Source organism: Neoarius graeffei, chromosome 8, assembly GCF_027579695.1.
Source record: "Neoarius graeffei isolate fNeoGra1 chromosome 8, fNeoGra1.pri, whole genome shotgun sequence".
Lineage (NCBI taxonomy): Eukaryota > Metazoa > Chordata > Actinopteri > Siluriformes > Ariidae > Neoarius > Neoarius graeffei.
In genome coordinates, this window is record NC_083576.1 from 46,518,721 (window position 1) to 46,525,990 (window position 7,270).

At 43.4% G+C, this 7,270-nt stretch overlaps 1 pseudogene; it reads right to left on the reverse strand.

Moving 5' to 3' along the window:
• Positions 1-311: 311 nt before the first annotated feature.
• LOC132890124 (uncharacterized) lies at positions 312-3,264 on the reverse strand (annotated as a pseudogene).
• Between the last annotated feature and the right edge of the window lie 4,006 nt (positions 3,265-7,270).

The following is a 7,270-nucleotide window of genomic DNA, read 5'->3' on the forward strand; positions in this document are numbered from 1 at the left end:
CAAAGCCCATAGCACTATGTAGCTTTTTATGACACTGAAGAAGGCCGAAGGCCAAAACGTTTGTCGAGAATACATTTTTAATAATGTTCAAAAGTTGGGTGTCAGAGTGAAATTTTTCTATTCTACATTATCTATATCTACACTGCTGGAACCCGTGGTATCCTCTGGATCCTTTTGGACAGACTGGTTGTTGGCTGACAGAGACTTTTTACTCTACTATATATACTATGCTAGAAACACCTCATGGATGCACTGGGACGCATCCTCAGTGATGTATCCTGGGGTCCTCGGGTGTTTCGGGTCTCGCAACATCATACACCCTCACCCAGGCGACCCAGCCGGGGTTGATCAAGCCCCAACTTGCATCCCAGTAGCAGTCCACGGATCACCCCTTTTAATCCAAAGCCACCATGTGGCTTTCTCTGTGGCTTCGCTTGCAGATGCAATGGCCCTCTTCTTAGCTGATCCTACAATGCCCAAGTGACTCAGGACTTTGCAGAGGGAGCGCCCTGCAAAACCCCTACAGCCGACTTCTATGGGCTCGTAGAAGGTTCTCCAACCTCTCTCCCTGCACTCCTCCACCAGCTCCTGGTACTTGGCTCTTTTCCTCTCATTGGCCTCCTCAAGATGCTCTTCCCAGGGAACTGTTAGTTCCAGAATGATGAGGTATTTTGAAGCCTCAGATGTTATCACCACGTCTGGATGGAGAGTTGTTGCTGCCACATGTTGGGGAAACCTCAGCTGCTTTCCCAGGTCGGCCTGCAGCTGCCAGTCATTTGCCGTGTGGAGGAGGCCTGTTGGCGTGTGTTGGCGTGCTCGGGGTTTCTCTCCAGCTTTTACGAAAGAGACTGCCTTCTTTGGGGCATGATGGTGCTTGCAGGAGCTGATGGCAGAGGTTAAGCTTTCAGCAACTGCCTTAAGCACCTGGTCATGGCACCACCGGTAGCGGCCATCAGCCAGGGCCTTTGGGCAGCAGCTGAGAAGATGTTCTAAGGAGCCTCTACCAGAGCACAGAAGGCAGGAGGGTGTCTCACTCTTTCCCCAGACATGGAGGTTCGCTGGGCTAAGCAGGACATCATAGACAGCTTGGACTAGGAAACGGACCCGATGGAAGTCTGCCTGCAAGATGTTTGTCCAGGTGATCCTGCGCTGTAGTGCACTCTCCCACCTTGTCCATGCTCCCTGTTGCCAGAGTCCCACCGCCCTGCTCACATGCTCTTCCTCCACGCCTGCTCGGACCTCCTCCTGGATCAGGTGGTGTCTCTCCTTACCGCAGGTCTGGCTGATCAGGGTCTTTGGGTAGTAACCCAAGCCTGCTCTTCCTGTTGCCATGGTGCCCACCAGTGCCTTCTGTCTTAGGCGAGACTCTACCACCTCCACTGCTCTCCCAGCCTTCCACTTCCTTCCTGTCCTCACCTCGATGCCAGCTGCTGACACCTTGCAGTCCCTTAAGTCCCTGTACTGTAAGGCTTCTCTGGTGTGTACCACCATGAACTCCTCGGTGAGGCCACTGAAAGGAAGCTGCAGAGTGTTACTCGCCCCATACAGTGCCGCGCTGGTGAGACTGCGTGGGAGGCCTAGCCACTTTCGAAGAAAGCCACTGATCTTCCTTTCTAGGGACTCAACTGCTGTCATTGGGACAGCATAGATTAGCATGGGCCAGAGGATTCATGGCAAGATAGAATGCTGATAGATCCAGGCTTTAAATCTACCAGGCAAACCAGACTTGTCAACCTTGGTGAGCCAGGTTCCAAGTTCCATGCTGGACTTCTGGATGGCAGCTGAGTCTTTCAGGCTGGAGTTGAAGAGTTTCCCCAAACTCTTGACAGGTTGCTCTGTGATGGTTGGAATGACAGTTCCTGAGATGGAAAACCGGAACTTGTCAATCACTTTCCCCTTCTTCAGCACCATCGATCTTGACTTGGAGGGCTTGAAACTCATCCTTGCCCAGGTAATGAGTCTCTTGAGCCCTTGTAGGATCCACCTGCACCCTGGGACCGATGTTGTAGTGATGGTCAGGTCATCCATGTAGGCCCTTATCAGGGGCTGACATACACTTGACTTAGTCAGGGGCCCTCTGCATTCCACCTCAGCTGACTTGACCACCATGTTCATGGCTAGCACGAAAAGGATATCAGAGATGGTACAGCCTGTTATTATTCCTTTCCCAATGCGATGCCAGTCTGATGTTTCTGACCCAGAAGTGACTCTCATCCTGAAATTGTTGTAGTAATCCAAGATGAGGTCCTTGATCTTAATGGGAACATGATGGAGGTGCAACGCAAGCTCGACCAGCTTATGTGGTATGGACCCATAGGCGTTGGTCAGGTCCAACCACAAGACCGCTAGGTCGCCTCTGTTCTCGAGAGCCTCTCTAATCAGCTGTGTGATGACTCCAGTATGCTCCAGACAGCCGGGTATTCCAGGGATCCCTCCCTTCTGCACTGATGGGTCGATGTAGTTGTTCTTGAGGAGAAACTCTGTCAGTCTCTGAGAGACGATGCTGAAAAACACCTTCCCTTCAACACTCAGGAGTGAGATGGTCCGAAACTGGTTGATGTTTTTTGAGTTCTCCTCTTTGGGGATCCATACTCCCTCAGCACACCTCCACTGGTCAGCGACTTTTCCCCTTCTCCAAATCACCTTCAGGATCTTCCACAGGTGCCATAGAAGCTCTGGACAGTGCTTGTAAACCAGATAGGGAATACCACTGGGGCCTGGAGCAGATGCTGAGTGGGCTGCCTTGATGATATCCTTGACCTCTTTCAGGCTTGGCTCCTTCAGGTTGAACTCTGTTGTTGGGGGGGCGGGGCTGATGAGAGATTTGTTGGGTTCCAGGTCTTGTTCTCTCAGAGGATCACACACTGTGTCCTGGAGGAAGCGATTCACTTGCTCTATCGAGCACTCAAGCCGGCCACTGCGCTTGTCCCCAAGCAGTTGTTTTGTAAAGCCAAAGGGATTGGCAATGAACGCAGCTCGCTTCCTCGCTCTCTCTCTTCCCCATCTCCGGTGCCACTCTGCTCTGTGAAGGGTCATCAGCTTCTTCCGCAGGATGTTTTTCAGCCCTGTTAAAGGTTGCTTCTCCTCATCAGCAGCAGTCTTGTACTGCTTCTTCAGAGTGCAAAGCTCCTGGCGCAGGCGATGTATCCTAGTGGCCCTGCGGTTCATTGTGTAGGAGGTGGGCTTAGATCTTCCATTCTCTACCTGCCCAAATCTCTCTGAGGCATAGCTGAAGATGATGGTAGTCATCGATTGGAGTCGGCTGCCAACATCTCCTTTGGCTGTAGCTTGGATGATGTTGGATACATCCTGGTCAAACGCCAACCACTCACTCTGCTTGCTGGCTGGGGGCCACTTAATCCACTGCTGTGGAATTACTCTGCTGGGATTGGGAGGCTCAGGTATGTGGAGGGACTGGGCTCTGTGGTTTGCCTCCTGGCCGGGCGCCTCCTGCGTCTCACCAGGTTCTGGACCTGTGCGTTGTACCTCAATCTTCTGCTCCAAGCATTTCATTCTGGTCTGATGGATTTTCAGGCCACGCTGGTTCTTGCACAGCTTTCCGCAAATGCATGTCACATTCGTCACATGTCATATACTCTACTATACACTGTATATTACTTATTACTTCATCTATTCAGATATCAATTCTCTATATCATATAATTAATTATATATGTATAGCCATACATCTACACATAAGTTTACTACTAATACCACGCTCACAATGGAGAAGAACAAGATAAAAACAAAACAGACAGATGATGACTCAAAAAAGAAAAAAAGAAAAAAAAATACACAGTAAACAGCCAGTTGTGATTAATCCCCTTCATCCTTATACCTTGTGAAAATCAAATTTTTGTACATCTTTTTAAACCGCTTCATGTCTGGACATCCCTTGTGCTCCTCATTTAAACTGTTCCACCGCTTTACCCCACAAACAGAAATACAAAAACTTTTCTTGGTTGTGCACACCCTATAATTTTTAAATTTAAATAAACCCCTTAAATTATAACTCCCATCTCTTTCAGTGAACAGTTTTTGAATATTCTGTGGTAGTTGATTATTGTTTGCTATGAATAATATTTGTGCTGTTTGATAGTCCATCAGATCTGCAAATTTCAGTATTTCTGACTGTAAGAATAATGTATTTGTATGATCCCGATAACCAGCCTTGTGTATAATCCTTATTGCTCTTTTTTGGAGAATGAATAATGAATGTATTGTATTTTTGTAATTATTGCCCCATACCTCTGCACAGTAACTTAAATAAGGTGAAACCAGGGAACAATAAAGAATCTGGAGTGAATTGTGATCTAGAAACTGTCTGACTTTGTTTAATATTGCAATACTTCTTGATACTTTGGATTGTATGTTTTTTATATGTGCTTTCCAGCTGAGTTTTTCATCAATAGTTGTTCCAAGAAATTTGATTTCCTTAACTCTTTCTATAATAACCCCATCTATTTGAATATTTATTTGTGTGTTTGTTTTGTTACCAAATAATATTACTTTGGATTTGTTCAAGTTTAATAATAATTTGTTACTGTTGAACCATATTATTAATTTACTTATTTCTGTTGTAATCTCCTGCAATAGTTCCATTAAATTATCACCAGAAAAGAGGATATTTGTATCGTCAGCAAACAAGACAAGCTTCATTACTTGTCTTGACTGTAATAAAAAGCAGTTAAAATAATACTAAAACTGAACAATGAGAATAAGAATGACAGACTCTGTGGGTAACAGTTCTGAAAGACAAAACAAGAAGAAAGTTAATGCAAAAAGGCAACTTAATGGATATACTCTAACTTACCTAGCTGCTGTACAACATTAACTTTATTTTGAATAGCTAGCTAACTTGGCTATCTAGATATTAAAATGTTTTGCATTGGCAGGAGCTGGAACTTATAATTTATACAGTAGTGCCTAATAGCTAGCAATGTTAGTATTAGCTCACTTTTACTGTTGATTACCATTTGGAGCAGGTTGTGAATATTCAATTATAAGTCAGAACTCCAAGTTTTTCCATGCATGGTTGGTTATAATTTATACAGTAGTAGCATCAGCAATATTCCCTTTTTAAAATAAAAGATTAGATAATGTAATAAGATAGATAAGATAATGAATGTTAACTAGCTAGCTAGACTAACATTAACTGACATCAGCTAACTAGACAGGCTAACGTCAACCATTAACTATTAACACTGTATGTAGCCAGGTTTATGGACATTCAGATAAGATAAAACTTTGTTCATCTCAAAGGAAATTCTTGTCAGAAATCGCTCCATAACAATACACTATAAGTTAAAATGCAACAATACAAGCTGAAAATAAACTGTACGTAAAATAAGAACTTATCAAAGCTATGCTGTTTTATCAAAAGTCAACAAAACAAAATAATATAACACCAAATACAAAAATTAGCTAGTAAAGATGAAATTTCTTTACTGCATCAGGTAAGTGATTTTGGGGCCCTGGTTTAAAGTTAATGATATTTTACTCTCTTGTTACAGCAGCCATAGAGAAAGGCTTATAATATGTCCCGCAGTGGTGTAGCTGGGAGATAGAATCGAGTATTTTAAATATTTTCCAGTATAAACTGCTTATTTGTGAACGGTTATCATCACAGATTCAGTGTAGCTCATAAAACAGTACTGTTCTTAGCCACATCTATAGAAATGCGGTAAAGCAAAGACGCCTTCAAAAAATAATGAAATTAAGTATCTGTACATAAAAGATTCTGCAATAAAGAGAAAAAACTAAACAGTCAATATTCGGTATGTTAATCTTTTTGCCTTTAAAAAGGCATTAGTAGTCACAGATGCAACTGTATTTCATACAGTTTTATAAGGAAATTGCCTGGTAAAAAAAACAAAAAACAAAATAAAAAAACCTTTTCTAAGCATTTTGGAGAAGTCTCCTGGAGACTGTCAGCCATGCTTCTCCGTTTTTAGGTAATCCCCGACAGCCTGCTTTCATTTTTGTCTCAACAGTGGTGTAATATGTTATGTTTCTTTCTTTCCTGATATAAAATCATTTTACAATCATTTGTAACATATCATTTTTGGTTGGAAATGTAATTGTTGGAAATCTTAAATGCTTTTTAAAGCATAAGACATAAAATAAACATCGAAGACAAAATTTGTGTTTTAAAAAAAATGGGTGCCTGGGACAGGCGGCACGGTGGTGTAGTGGTTAGCACTGTCGCCTCACAGCAAGAAGGTCCGGGTTCGAGCCCCGTGGACGGCGAGGGCCTTTCTGTGCGGAGTTTGCATGTTCTCCCCGTGTCCGCATGGGTTTCCTCCGGGTGCTCCGGTTTCCCCCACAGTCCAAAGACATGCAGGTTAGGTTAACTGGTGACTCTAAATTGACCGTAGGTGTGAATGTGAGTTTGAATGGTTGTCTGTGTCTATGTGTCAGCCCTGTGATGACCTGGCGACTTGTCCAGGGTGTACCCCGCCTCTCGCCCGTAGTCAGCTGGGATAGGCTCCAGCTTGCCTGCGACCCTGTAGAAGGATAAAGCGGCTAGAGATAATGAGATGAGATGGGTGCCTGGGACAATACTGTATGTACCATTTTGATGAACATCATTATAGTACAGTTGTTGTGCAAAATTATAATTCAATATCAAATATTATACATATGGGTCACATTTTCCATGGAATAAAAATATGTGTTCTATTCCCTTCTAGTGGGTTTATTGATGGCATGCAATATTATCTTCCTCCATGTATTACGCCACTCTCCCCAATGGAGAATGAGCATGCAATATTGTTATAATATTGCACGTTGTCAAGATAACACATCACACTTCGGAGATCATGTGAAGATCCAATGGCAAAATTTTTCTGCTGTGCATGCGAACATCATTTCTTTGTTGGCCGGGAGAGAGAAAAGACAGGGTTAATTCAGTGCTTGGAACTGAAAACTGAAACTAAAGACATGCTGAACATCCGAAAGGCTACCAAAACTTCATTATATATTCTTCACTTCTTCGCATATTTACAAGAGAAAAACATACCAATGGACATCGAAAAACTGGAAAATAGGCACATCGAAGATGTAAAACTTCTGCACTAGTGAGTAACTGACAGTTTGTACACAAACATGGCGGCGAGGTTTGCTTCATTCGGAGCGGAAGGTTTAGAGAAGATTTTGAAAGTGAAAGAGGTGCTGAACACTCAAAAGGCTACCAAAACTTCACTGGATATTCTTCACACATATTTACAAGAGAAAAACATACCAATGGACATGGAAAAACTGGAAAAGAG